At 40.3% G+C, this 14,826-nt stretch overlaps 1 protein-coding gene across 1 annotated transcript in view; it reads right to left on the bottom strand.

Annotated features, from left to right (window-relative positions):
- The window catches only part of LRMDA (leucine rich melanocyte differentiation associated), a 1,142,706-nt gene that overhangs the window by 259,104 nt on the left and 868,776 nt on the right, over positions 1-14,826 (bottom strand). The window lies entirely within an intron of this gene.

Genomic DNA, 14,826 nt, shown 5'->3' with positions numbered 1-14,826 from the left:
ACATGGAACAAAAGACTGGTTCCAAATTGGGAAAGGAGTACATCAAGGTTGTATATTGTCACCCTACTTATATGCAGAGTATATCATGAGAAATGCTAGGCTGGATGAAGTAAAAGCTGGAATCAAGATTGCTGGGAGAACTATCAATAACCTCAGATATGCAGATGACAACACCCTTATTGGCAGATGGCGAAGAAGAACGAAAGAGCTTCTTGATGAAAGTGAAAGAGGAGAGTGAAAAAGCTGGCTTAAAACTCAACATTCAGAAAACTAAGATCAGGGCAACTAGTCCCATCAGTTCATGGCAAATAAATGGGGAAACAATGGAAACAGTGACAGACTTTATTTTTTTAGGCTCCAAAATCACTGCATATGGCGACTGCAGCCATAAAATTAAAAGACGCTTGCTACTTGGAAGAAAACTATGACAACTTAAACAGTATATTAAAAAGCAAAGACATTACTTTGCCAACAAAGGTCCATCTAGTAAAGCTATGGTTTTTTCAAGTCATGTGTGGATGTGAGAATTGGACTATAAAGAAAGATGAGCACCAAAGAATTGATGCTTTTGAACTAGTGTTTGAGAAGACCCTTGAGAGTCCCTTGGACTGCTAGGAGATCCAACCAGTCAATCATAAAGGAAATCAGTCCTGAATGTTCAATGGAAGGACAGATGCTGAAGCTGAAACTCCATTACTTTGGCCACCTGATGCGAAGAACTGACTCTCTAGAAAAGACCCTGATGCTGGGAAAGATTGAAGGCAGGAGGAGAAGAGGACGACACAGGGTGAGATGGTTGGATGGCATCACCGACTCATGAGTTTGAGCAAGCTCCGGGAGTTGGTGATGGCCAGGGAAGCCTGGCATGCTGCAGTCCATGGGTTTACAAACAGTCAGACACGACTAAGCGACTGAACTGAACTGAACTGATTTTTCCAATCCCTCCCATCAGGGGACAAGGAGGCGTGACAGAAGGAGGGGGCATAGGAGTTAAGGAGAAAGAAGGGGGCAGAAAAGAAAGGGGGCATGGAGTGGGATAGGAACAAATGTTTCCTAAATGCTTTATAAGTCTAATGGCTTTCCAGTGTATGAGTATATCCTATTACTACTCTCATCCGAGAAAAGAGAAAATTGAGACCCAGAAAGTATAAGTCACATGCCCAAGGCGATACAGTTCTAAAATCTACAGTGGGATTAAAAACCAAGTCAGTCTGATTCTCAGACTCCAAGGAGTTTCACCAGTTCCACACCTCTTGACAGCAGAGACCCCAGGTCTTTATGACACTCCTCTCCTGGCCATTGCTCCACTTTGCCTCCTGCTGTCAGTGGTGCTCTTGTCTGGCCTCTTTTGCAGGACTGTCAAATTCAAGGGTGCAGGGACCAAGATCTGTGTTAATAGTGAATGCCTCGCAGCTCCTCACAAACCAACCTCTCCAAGCATTAAGGAAGGATTATCAAACGAGAGAGAATTTACTAATACCCTGGGTAATTCTAAAGGTAGAACATCCTGTCTTTAAAGAAACAGTCATCTTTGTCCACAGAAATATGGTGGAACACAAGTTAATACTTTGCTGCTAATCAATAATCCTTGCAGAGGATTTAGTCTGTGTCATATGTTCAAACAGAATGTAATATCTTACAAATCCCAAGTAATGAGGGTCTATATATGATTATGTATATGTGTCACATTTCTTGGACACTCTTTATATGGAGTCATTTTAAGCACACTCTTTAACTATCTCAACAACTTTAAGATAGGAATATCATTATTACTATCATTTTATAAGTAAGACAGTTGGGTTTAGAGAGATTAAACAACTTGCCTGAGAGCATTCAGCTAGTATATGGAGAATTTAGAATTCCAACTAACACAGCCTGATTTCACAGCCTGAATCCCAACCATTCTGCAATGAATTTGATGTTCAAAGGCGCCTAGAGAAGAAAACCTTCCTGGGTTTAATACATATACTAAGATAAGCAATACATTTCTAGTGCTAGTGCTAAGTCACTTCAGTCATGTCCAACTCTTTGCAACCCTGTGACCTTAGCTGACCAGGCTCCTCTGTTCATGGGATTCTCCAGGCAAGAACACTGGAGTGGATTGCCATGTCCTCTTCCAGGGGATCCCCCAACCCAGGGATTGTATCAGCATCTCGTACATCTCCTGCATTGAGATATGATTAAATTCATGTGAATGTGCAGTGTGTTTTGTGGTCTGACATATTAATAAAACCATTATTTATTAAAAATAACTGAAAAAAAAAAAACTGACTATGCAACATAGATGCAGAGCACTTCAGATCTCTTTAGCCCTTTGGGGTTGACATAGCTAATAGTATCTATGGTCAACCTGTACCAGCTCACAAAAGCCAATGGTTAATTTTTCAGGAATGACATATTTAAGTTGATAAACACAGTTGTTATTTAAAATTCAATTATATATACTTGTGATTGGATAAATAATATTAAAAGTAAAGGTAATATATAACCAAACTCAGCACTTTCTCTTTTATAAATTTTATTACTACTTATGCTCTGGAAATTATTCATGTCTATTATATTTACATAGCAGAAATATTATATAATATATACCACTTCATAGCTCTTCCCAACTCTTCAGTGATGTGACTTTGGTAGCCTGACATCAGCCATGATAGAATTATTTACAGCAGAAATCGGCAAATGCTACAAATTGGTTGTTAATTATCTTATTGATTTTTTAAACCTAAGAAAATGATGGGAAAATATGAACTATTCAGATTAAACTTAAAGGTTATGTTGTGTCTGTAGCCATTACATTGTGAATAGCACCAAAAAGTTGAGGAAATATTTTTCAAATATTCAAAAACTATTATCTGATTCAGTAAAGAAGTTGCTCATGCCATTCACAAAAGAGTAAAGTTCTGACATAGTAAGAAAAGAATATAATTGATGCTCATGTCAGAACTATACTTATTCATCAACTGCAACCTTATATTGGCAATAGATATGAAAGTTTGCCTAAAATAACCAAAAATATTTGGTAAGACTGCATTAGATGACTAGAGTTTATAACCAAAAGGATTATATATTTAATTTTATTTGTAAGCTGTGTACTAATCAACCTTTATATACATAAAATTACAAAAAGTTATGTACATGTATATATTCATAATTTTTTTCCAAAGAGTTGCTTGTTAAACATTGCCAGCATACCACTATATCTATCTATCTATCTATCTATCTATCTATCTATCTAAAATTTATTATATAACATCTAAGGTATGTTTGGTGCTAAAAGGATAGTAAGAAAAAACTAATTAAGCTTCAAAGATTCTGTCAACTTATTTACAATTTGGATATCCTCTACTTCTCATTTTCCCGTGCTCTGATGCCTTCCTGACTAAGACTTAGATCCACACACCATCCTCCGTATGACCTTGGGCAGTAAACTCTTAAAGCTATTCTTTCCTCCACTGTAAAATGATAAAGACAATAATAGTCATTATAATGATGATGATGATAGTTGAAAATGGATAACACTTACTTGCTTGTGCTTACTTTGTATCTAAAACTATGCTAAACACATTCTGCATATTAATTTATCCAGTCTTTACAACAGTTCCATGAAGCAGTTCTAAATCCTATTCCTATTTTACAGATGAGGAAAACTGAGGCCCAAGGAAATTAAGTAGGTTCTTGGATTACTAGTATGTAACAGAGCTGGGCCACAAAACCGGGCAGCAGTGGTTACTGCCTTAATCATGATGCTATATGACCTTTCTTCACGTTAAAGGTGAAGACCAACATAAGAAACAAAGATCTTGGCATTGCTCATTAAATATTAACTATACTTATTTTTACTTTAATTTTGTATAACATCTTACTTCTTCAACTAGATTTAAGTTTCTTGAAAGGCAGGGCAAAGGTTTTATGGCTTCTCCTACCCTTCATAGTAGCTACAACAGGGACATACAAAGTGTAATCAATTATCTGTACATGAATGGACTCTCTTCCTTACTTGTCAAGCAGAAAGGCACTACTGAGATTCCTTCTGTGGACAAAAGTCATGAGATCTTTAGCTAGTTACAATCTGGATTCACCCATAGCTTCCCTGCATTACTGTGATGGCTCGTCTTTAGTAAATAACAACATGTGGCATTTCTCATCTGGGTTTGCAAGGCTGCCTTAGAAATAATATTATGTCATGGTATTCCTACAAGGTTGATTGTTTTGGCTTACAAGAAGGAACTTGCCTCATGTGTCTCTCTTCCTCTCAAGAGAGCTTTTTTTTTTTTTTTTTTTTTTTATTCTCAAGGGCTGCAGGTCAAGTTCTGTCCTTGGAACTAAAGTAGTTTTCCAAAATGAGGTGGAGCCAGGTCTGTCAAGCCGGGCCAACCCTGCTGTCAGTGCCTTTCCCAAATACATCAGACCCTCTGCTTGTAAAAATAAATTGATACCAATGCAAGAAATTTATTAGGAGATGACAGCCTGGTTCATAATAGAAATATGGAGAAAACATCATCCCTCAAAACTGACAGTGTATCCATCACGCCTCAGATTCCTGAGATAGAAGCAGACACTGTCACATGCAATCCACTGAGGACACATCTTCTTGGATTTCCTTATGACAGGAAACTCTGAAATAATCCAGAAGAAGGAAAGGACTTGTACTGCCCTTAATGTGCTCGGCCATAAATTTTTAGTATTAGCAGAAGAAACATGTGGCCAAGGAAATGAATGATGGGGGAAATCAGGCGGCCTGGAATTCTCAGACGGCCCCTTCTTTTCTCTGGGGGGCGATGAACTAGGCCAGGGGTCAGAGAAGGTGACTGCACTGCTGTGAGGGACATCAATACCCTGTTATGTGTAAGCAAAGCCGACAGGTGGCAGGGCATCACGGCAGACACACCACAGTTGGCCCGGCCTCAGGTCTGTGATCAGGTCACCTTGCCCCGCCAACTTCTCAGTGGTGGTTATTTCCCTTAGCTTGTTATTTGTATTGATAAACTTGAGACAATTTAGGAGGGCCATTTTAATTAGGAATAAATGCGAGGATATTTGTGGGGATCACTAGAGGCCTGATCTTGGCAGGCTTAATGAGGTGACCTAGCCAACCCCATATGAAATAATTGTGTATTGTATTAAAAGTCGCTTTGGAAAGTAAAACCATGGGAGTAAATTGGAATGACATGAACATGGTATTAAGGGGAAAAAATATTCACTGCCAATTTTATGGGGCCTTAAAATATTTATGTTCTAAACTTGCATTCTTTGGAGATTTGCTGAGTGTTGCTAGAACCAGGAAACTTTTTAATGAGATACATGTATATTTTTTTAATTTACAGATCTTTTTTAGCAAAAAATAGAAAGTCGTAAATGTGAAACGGAAACCTAAACAAGGTAAGTACAGCCTTAATGGTCTTATATTCTTAATTTGCTCTTAATATTGGAAAAGAAATAAAAACATGGGACCTTTTATTTAAATGTGAATAATACACAAGGAATCTTTCATGTCACTTTCTACTTGATTAAGGCACAGGGACACCAGTGATATCTCAAGTAAACTTCGGTTTTGTTGCATTCATTGTGTAGTGTGGATAAAAACAGGATACGACCACTCTTGGGTTACTTAAGCACAGTCAAACACAGAGTTTTGATCCACTGCCCAAAATAAACCCCTAAGAACAGTAGGGAAATAAATTACATGCCCTTATTCATCGGTAAGGGGGTATGAAAAACAGAGAAACACTGACCCCTTCTTTAAATGCTCTCCGTCCTGTGAAAGGGGCAAAGGAACTTCTAATTGTTCACATTTGTTTCGGCCAGTCTTCCTGGTTCCCTGTCTCCAAAAAGACCTAAAACTCTGTCGACTTTGCATGTCCAAATTAAATATATCTGTGTTTCCTTTTGCTTTCTATCTAAGTGCGTGCCAGCATGACTTAACATTCATCCAGAGTTTATTTCAATATTAGTGGAAAACAAGTCATTCTTCAGTTTAATGAATAGCATCAGTGTCTGACTTTAAACCAAAAATGTGATCTTAAACTTGATGGATCTCACCAGAAGGCACATTTTCAAATTATTTTTCTATTGGAGGTTATGAAAATGGCTTCCCAAATTATTGTGACAGCTGTGAGGGGGAAGCCCACATCACAGATAGGGCAGCTTAAAATAAAACTCAGACCTAACAGAATGGTAGTTTCATTTGAGAAATAAGAAAAAGTGAATGGAGAAAAAAGCATGAACCACATGGGAAGAGGAAAAAATACCTCCTTTGAGCTTTAGGCAACAGGAGAAAAGAATCATGTAAAACAGTTGAAATTCCCATACTTTTTGGTTACTACCATTTTTGTTTCCAAATCATTCTAAATTGGGAAGGTGAAGGCTGAGCATTACTGATTCAAGAAAACTCCAAGAGGACATCTGATATTTCTTCCTTATTAAGGATGATGGAGTGTAATTGATGTGCCTGGTGCTCGGCCAATTCCAACTTTTTGAGAATGCTGCTTAATGTGCGGACATTATTTTTGGACTACTGAACGCCAGAAAATAATGAGCTGGCATTCAGCTTTGGTGAATAAGGCCCTGAATTTTCATCTAAAAGCAGTTTTGAGTTATTGCTGTAGATAAGGTGTAACTGTGCAAGGGAATTTTATCCATGTTTCTCCCATGAATCATAAATGAGGAAAAAAATTACTGTCTAAATTGCACTTAAAAGGAATAAAGTCTTTTCATGTCATACATGATTTATCAAAATGATCTCATTTTAAGGGTACTGTGGTGTATCTTGATTAATCACATTAGGGAGCGTGATGAATGGCCTCTTTAATGGTAACACAGGATTTATTGGCAACATCCCGACTTGAACCAGAAGGGTAAGAAGTAAAATATACAATAGATAGCTAATGCAGATAGGGTGTCACTAATGCTCTGACTTGTTTTAAGACTACACAGGGAGCCTTAGTTTCAGGACATTCTGAAGCTGCCAGGTGGTGGAGAGCAAACTTGGGTGCAGCCGTGATTACACTGTAACCCTTCCCTAACCTGTTGCAACCCAAATACAATGGTCCACTCTGCTGGGCCGTAAAGAGAAGGCGTGTGTGAAATCTGGACAAGTCACGGAAATTCCTATTAGGGAGAGGTGGGCACTGCCTTTCGAGATCAGCGCCCCCCACCCTTTTCACCCTATTTCAATATCCTCTTCACATTTTGCTTTAATATCCTAAAGGCCTTTTTTTTTCCAGCCTTCTCTAGTCTGCTCCCACTAATTTCCTCTAAGGCTGACAGATCAGAGGCTTTCCTCGAACTGTTCCTTTTAGAGCTGAGGAGCCGTCCTCGTAATCCTGCTGCTTGTCTGCAATTAATCCTTCCAGTTGCCACATTATTAACACCACCACCCACAGACAGAGGAAGCCCTGACCCACTGGACACTGGCTCCCGACTGAAGCTTCAAAGGTGCCAATCACACCCTAGTCAGAAAGGTGCCTGCTGTCAGCATCAGAGCTTTCCATTCTCTCCTCCCCGCTGATCAAACATTCTTCCTCAGAAGATTAATTCAGAGTCTCCGCCCATTTCCTCCCAGATCCTCTTTCCCTTTTTGGTTTACCCAACGATCCATCTTTACTTGGAAAAGGGAAGCCATGGATAATGGAAGCCTTTTCAAAACAAAAGCTGGGCAAAGGCAAATTTAAGTCCCAGCTGTTATCAACTTTTTTTTTTTTTTAACTCATTTAAACACCTTAAGGCGGTGAGGATTAGGGCCTGGCCTGAAATGCCATTCTTTGATCAAAGACCCCAAGACTTTACACAAACATAATCACAAGGCAATGGATGCCCCTCTGAAGGCTGAATTGATTTGTTTGACTGCAGTGCTGGGATGGGTTAGAAAAGCTGTACACTGGGTCCCCCAACTCTCAACATATTTATATCACCAGGCCAAGTGAATTAGAAATTATGTATTTCCTTACATCCTAACTGGAGCAAAGTCATCTGCACATTCAGATGTACCTGTGGGGAGAGGGAACAATGAGAAGGGGATGTGAGCAGTGTGGGTGCTGACTACAGCCTGTTCCATCCTGGGGCAGGAAGCAGAGGTTTAGGCTCCAGAAAGGGAGGTGAGAAGGAGGCAGCTCCATTGCCTCTGATGTGGAGTCAAAGTGCAGGTTCTTCTCTGGAGTGAAAATGCAGGTTCTTCTCTGCAGAGGACCCGTGTTTACATTACCCAGTGCTACTGGAATCTTCTCCAGTCACTTAGTAACTGTAGTTATCAGTCTCTATCTATTAAAGGGGTCTTAAGAGAAGAAATCAGCAGGACCTTCCATGCGACTCATTCACCAGATTCCTCACCATCTACGATTCCCCACTATCTATCTAGGTCTTTTAGGACCAGAGGCCAGGACTGACTCAGAATAAAATCTTCAAGAGAGTCTTTGAAGACGGTCAAATAACAAATTCTCATATTGAATCATGGCTCAGTAGGGTTTACACTTGCTATACATATCTAGAAGTAACTAGTTTTGAAGTTGCATAATAAAGAAAATATTTAATGTGAAGACTGAAGGAACAATTGAAAACCAATATTCAAGCTTATGAAGATGTCTTTATAAAGAAGTTTTTGTCTTTGGATTTTTGTGGTTAAGAGAGTAGTTTGTTATTCACACTACAGAGAGACTGCCAGAAAATGAGATTACAGTCATAAATAACTAAGAATTCTAGGTTTATATGACTATGTTAGGGCAACTGACCACAAATTTCCAGAGTGGGTTACAGAATCTCCCTTGTTGAACAGTTCAGAAAGAAAAGACTACCTTGTTGATCCTAAATGAGACAATCCAACGCAAAGTTCTTCAGGAAAGTAAATGGGGAAGAGGACTTTATGACACAGTGCAAAGGTCCATAGTATCACACATGGTTGGAACCAGGCACTCAAACTTATCACTGGGGTTTCCTATCTCTTAACTTTGTTCTCCTCCATGCCAGCTTCAGTTTCTCCACAGGCTGACTCACCAGGAGCTTCAGACCTACATGAGACCATCTTCAAAGACAACAGAAAGAAATTCTGCTTTCTGAAACTTCCAGGCAAAATCTGGGAATCCATGGCCTTGTTGGATCACATGCTTATACCTGAATGAACCTCTGTGGCCACAGGAAAAGAAACACTGCTCAACTGAACCTGGATCTGGGTCCAGTTCTAGCACTGAGGCAATAACTGGCCCACACAGAGCACCACTGATTAAAGGTAGGTGGGTGGTTCCCACCACCCCCAAAGATAAACCTGTTCAAGAATACAGTGTAATGGACACCATATAGGTCAAAAGAGCAAATTCTCCTTCAAAAGCAGACAACTTCCTTCATCAATATTTTGTATCCCCTCACTACATACTTGAGACACTCAAAACATCTCATCACCAATTTCAGGCAAAACTGAACCCACTATCCAAAAGTGAAATTCTGAGTCATCACCAACACCAACAAAAGGCCTCCACATCCAGAAAATTCTCCCATAAGGTCTTTTAGATATCACATGTTTTAACCTTTTCAGGCTGTCAACTGGCACTCAAGAGCTTTAAAATTTAAAAAATAGATATATTTTTTTAAAGAAGTATGGAATCCCACAGAAGATTTAAAAAAGCTACAGTAATCTAAAGGAAGCAGCACGTGGAAAGGGCCCTGAGACAGCTGCTGGGGTCATAGTGCAACATGGAAAAAGGAGACCAAAAACGCAGACTGAGAACTGAGCCCCCAGCCATCACAGTGGACCTTCGGAATAAGGACACCCCTCCTCCACTCCTATCTCCTTACACATTTGCATGTCAGGAGGATAAAATCAGTCTAGTATTTCCTATATAAGTCAGGAATTATAGATTTAATTTCCAGTTAGTATGCATCAAGTAGCTACTGGCCCCGGTCACTGGGATGAGACATTATTTCCATTTTTTGTCCCCAGGTAGAACAGATAACACCACAAGAGAACAGGTGACCAGTGTCAAAGAGTAGTACAGAGAAGTACTCCAGGAATGACATTCTAAAAAGTCTCTATCTTAAGCTACATTAATTTCAGATGTCTGGGAAGTAAATTCTTATTACCTTTCTTATTTTTCCAAAGGCATTTTCCTGTCCCTCTATCACTCAGCCCTCTTGTTAGCTCTTTATAAAGTTTGTGTTGAGGGTGCTTGCCCTGGATGCACCAAAGAATTCAGGTTCATTGCTCTCTTAGGTGAGGATACTACACTCTGGGCAACATGAGTGATTCCCTGAAGATCTCTGTTATATGTAAAACTGGACTTTGGCAGGCTAAGAACTGGTTACTACATTAGAGTTTTATACTATACTAAAGACCCAAAGGAAGCTGGCAGGATTCTTTCCTTAGAAATTCAACAATACCCACTATGATGACCAAAGTGGGATACATTTGAATGGTTCTTCTGTTAGGCTACTAAATGTCTTCTGGGCTAATGCCCACATGCTCTGAATGTCTACACCAGGATAGCTAAAAATCTGAAGGAAAACCATGTAGCTTGGATGCCGATATTTAGCATCTGTGTGTACAGATGTATCCATGCATGGGAACCGCAGAGGACAGTAGAAGTTTACAAAAGGCTTCGAGTTCCAAACAGTCTTTCTTTGTAAAGTTAATATTAATCGCCCATTTGTGAACCTTTCTACATGAGAATTTCATTCTGTCTTATGTTATCACTAGTAGCAGAAAACAGATGCCTATCTATTCTGAATACCCAAGAACACTGAACACTCATTACTCTCTAGATGTGAACACGTTACCTTGCATTATTAAATATTAACTTTCTCAATACTCATGTGTTAGATTATAAAATCCAGTTGCTATAGCAGAATGGAGTCAAGAAAAATAATGAAAAATGGTTTAATGGATGCAAAGTCACTTGTGAAATAACCTCCAGACATCATGATTCCTTTCTCTTTTTTTTTTTTTCAAAATTATCTGATAATTATTCACAGAGCTACTCAAGATAAAGCCCCTTTTTTGTTTTATGCTATCAATAATTGTTGACATCAAAAGTTTCATTCATCTAAACATGTATATGTTTAGATAAGAGATTCCAGACTCAAATATGTGAGAGAGTACTACATGGAAAATGACTAACCAAGTGTCATAATAAGTAAGTCTTATGTCCTATGCAATATTTCTAATTATTCTAGCAGCCTCTTCTCCCTCCGGCCAAAGGAAAATGCAAAACTGACTCAGAGCCTATTTCCTAAAGAAACAGTACCACAAGCCTCTAAAATCTTAGCTGAAGGACTAAGACTTGAAGGATGAAGACTACACTGGAACACAATGTAGTCTAGCAGGATTCAGTCATTGACAAAATATGCATGAACCTCCCGGAGTGGTAAACTTCATTCTGGATATATGAATACTTAGGAGGGCCCAAATAGGAAGAAGGAAAAATAAAAGGAAGTGAAAATATTCAAAAAGGAAGGGAAAAAAATAAAAACAAAAGAAGAAGAAAAGAGGCTTGGGTGTTATTTCTCAAATGAGAAATCCAGTAAACTATTTTCCACCATTTTTCTTAACTCTGTCATACTGTATCAACTATACTTTGTACCATTTACAAAACACCAAGTATGTTTCACAAACCCTCTTTCCCTTCTCTCCCATCTAGGATTCCTATGATTCTAAAAGACAATCACAGCTGCCTCCAGGTCCTGAGTTTATCCTGCAACCTCACATTTTGTAACCAGTTCACAGAAAAGTGAATGACATTGTGGTAAGGTGCAACCTGGATGATTACAAAGGGCCAAGAAGACTCCCAAAAGATTCAGTGGGGAATGTGGGCCTATGGTTTAGCTGGTATGAAGCAAATTTCACTGGATTTTCTAATATCAGCCCCTCCTCCTCCCATCCTCACCATTACCAGAGAATTTCTGCAGATTTCAATTAACTGAGCAATCCTGTTTTAGAGAAGACACAATTCCTGGCAAAGATACATAATGTTCTATCCAAAGTGACCATCCTTAGACCATCTTGGTAAAATCCAGAATTTGATCATGTCTCCTTTCTGCTTAAAAACCACATTTTGATTTACCTTGTTTTGCGGATAAGTGAAAATCCCCACTTGCTGCCCAGAAGGCCCTCTGCCCCGACCCTGGCCTATCCCTCCCACCCGCCTCTCCCTTTATCCCTCTGTGAGCCAGCACGTGACCTTCCTGCTCCCTCAGTGCGCCAGGCTCCATCCTGCTCAAAATCTCTGCACAAGCTTGATGTTTCTTCCCAATCTCTTGTCCCTCAAGACTTTTAGTCTAGTTAACCTCTTACCTTTCAACTGTCAACTCACGTATCACTATATCAAAAAGATTTCTCTGACATTAACTTTACACATACTTCCAAGGACCCCATATTTCTTTTGGGGGAACATATCATAGTTTGTAATTATATCTTATTAGCATATTTGAGTGATGTTCCTAAACACTTTGCTCCTTGAGGGCAGTATCCCACACCTCCTAAAAGCCTGGCACAAGACAGCTTCTCAATTTATACTTGGATGGTGAAATAAAATAATTTAAAACGATGAACAAATAACATACCCCAAGCTCCAAGAATTGAGGGTAACAATAGCACGCATCTTCCCAGATTAAGTTACTCTCCACACTGCCCTCTGAGGTGACCTTCTCTGTTACAAACAGAACCCCCCAAAGTAGGCAAGATAGTACCCACAGCGGCCCCCCTTCCCCGCAGAGCTGGTACTTTGCACATGCATGTGCATTTCCAGCAGAGCCCTGGTGATTCCACATTCATGGAAGGACTTTAAGTTACAAGGCACCAAAGGTATTTAGAACAAACAAAGGAAGCCTCTTTCCTATACTTCACACCAGCCTACCAATGAAAAGCTCAGCACATGAGCCAGCAGCTTCCAAGATGTATTCAAGTGACATCAGTCAGGGATTTGGAGTTGTTCAGGAGGGAACTTGGGGCTTCCCTGGTGGGTCGAATGGTAAAGAATCTGCCTGTAGTGCAGGAGACATGGGTTTGATCCTTGGGTTGGGAAGATCCCCTGGAGAAGGGAATGGAGAAGAATACTCCAGTATTCTTGCCTGGAAAATTCCATGGACAGAGAAGTCCAGTAGGCTACAGTCCATGGGGTCTCAGAGTCAGACATAACTGAGCAACTATCACCACAGGAGGGAGCCTGAGTCTGAATGGTCCCAAGTAGCACCTTTCTCAGCTTTCCTTGTCATACCTGTCTCTATCCCTCAATTAATGTGTGTGTTCTTTTTAAACTTTTCCCCTAATGAAGGAGTAATACAATGGGTTAATCTGAATAAAGAGAAGGACTTCTGGAGTACAGGGGAGCCTCTGTGATCACGGTCCTCCTGCTCCTACAGAGCCTGCAGGAAAGGGCTGGGAAGGCCAGAAAAAAGTGCCCTAGAACCCTACAGGGCTCTCTTCAGGACAGAAATCTGAGCTGTGGTGCGGCTGCCTGTCACAGGGCTCTGTCGGCAGAAGGGGGTGCTGCGGTGTAACCTATTTGGGATGCAAATAGAGTGCTTCAGAGCTGCAGATTAGAGATGCTGCTGCCAGCAGGTCCTCAGCAGTCCCAAATGTTGCCTCCCTGCTCGTCACTGCTCACTGCAGGTCATTAATAGAGCTCAGAGTGGTGTTACTAAATGTGAGCATCTAACAAAAAACCAAAAAAAAAAAAAAAAAAACCACCTAATAACTAAAAGAAACAAAACAAAGATGATGGCAATCCCACTCCAAGGAAATTCACCTCAGTTAGATCAGTGGACAATTGTTTATTCAAGATCACTGGAGTTCAACAGCTTTATGAACTTTAAAGTAAAGACTGTGTGCCACAGACTTACTACCCAGTAAATGAGAGAGAGAGAAGGAGATAGAGAAGCAGCAGAAGAGGAAGAAGGAGAAAAGGAAGGAGGGAGGGAGGGGAGAATTAAGGTCCTCTCTTACGTGCCCATGTGGGGACTTCCCAGGTGGCAGAGTGGTAAAGAATCCACCTGCCAAAGCAAGAGACACGGACTTGATCTGTGAGTTGGGAAAAATCCACTGGAGAAGGAAATGACAACCCACTCTAGTATTCTGACCTGGAAAATTCTTACATGGACAGAGGAGCCTGGCAGGCTACCTAAAACATGATGAAGCAAGCACTTGGTCCTACCCTTTAGATTCAATCCAAGGGCAATGGTCACAAAGAGTTGGACATGACTGAGTATGTATATGCTTACATGTGCCCACGTACAACAAGAAAGAGTACTAGAGAAAAGATGAGCACTGCAGGGCCATCTCCCCTCCTCTTCCTTGAACATCCTCAGAACTGGAAGCGAAGAATCAGAACAAGACTCCCAGTGTCACAGCACCAAGCCAGGTGGGTCCTTCTGCTTTATTTGCTGACTGAGTCAGGTGCTCATCAGGCCCAGCAAGTTTTTCTCCTTCCCCTTGACTCCAGCCAATTCCTGTTTTCTTCAATTGGAGCTCCCCAAGACTCATCAAAAACACGATTTAATTACATCTCAAAAAAAAAAAAAAAAACAAGGGAGGAGTGTAAACATGACTCCTTTTTATCTCCTGATACATCTGGACAAGCAGACAATGTGCTAAAACAAAATAAATCTGCCCTGACAGTCACATCAAAGAGTTCAGCGAGGGGCTTGCAGCTACTTAAAGCTCCGGAATGCTGTTGCCAAGCGCCGGCCCACAACTTCTCCATCCCTGCAAGAAATGCCTTTTTCTTTCTTTCAAGGGGAGATGAGCAAAGTTGGAGAGTGGGAACCAGACTGCAAAAGGAGATTGGGGATTTTCAGGGATTGTGAAGCTTAAAATAAATTGTGTGAAGAAAAGGGGGTTTGTCGTAT

This window comes from Muntiacus reevesi, chromosome 2 (assembly GCF_963930625.1).
Source record: "Muntiacus reevesi chromosome 2, mMunRee1.1, whole genome shotgun sequence".
NCBI lineage: Eukaryota > Metazoa > Chordata > Mammalia > Artiodactyla > Cervidae > Muntiacus > Muntiacus reevesi.
The sequence above is the reverse complement of the archived record's forward strand: the minus strand, read 5'-3'. Positions and strand labels throughout refer to the sequence as shown.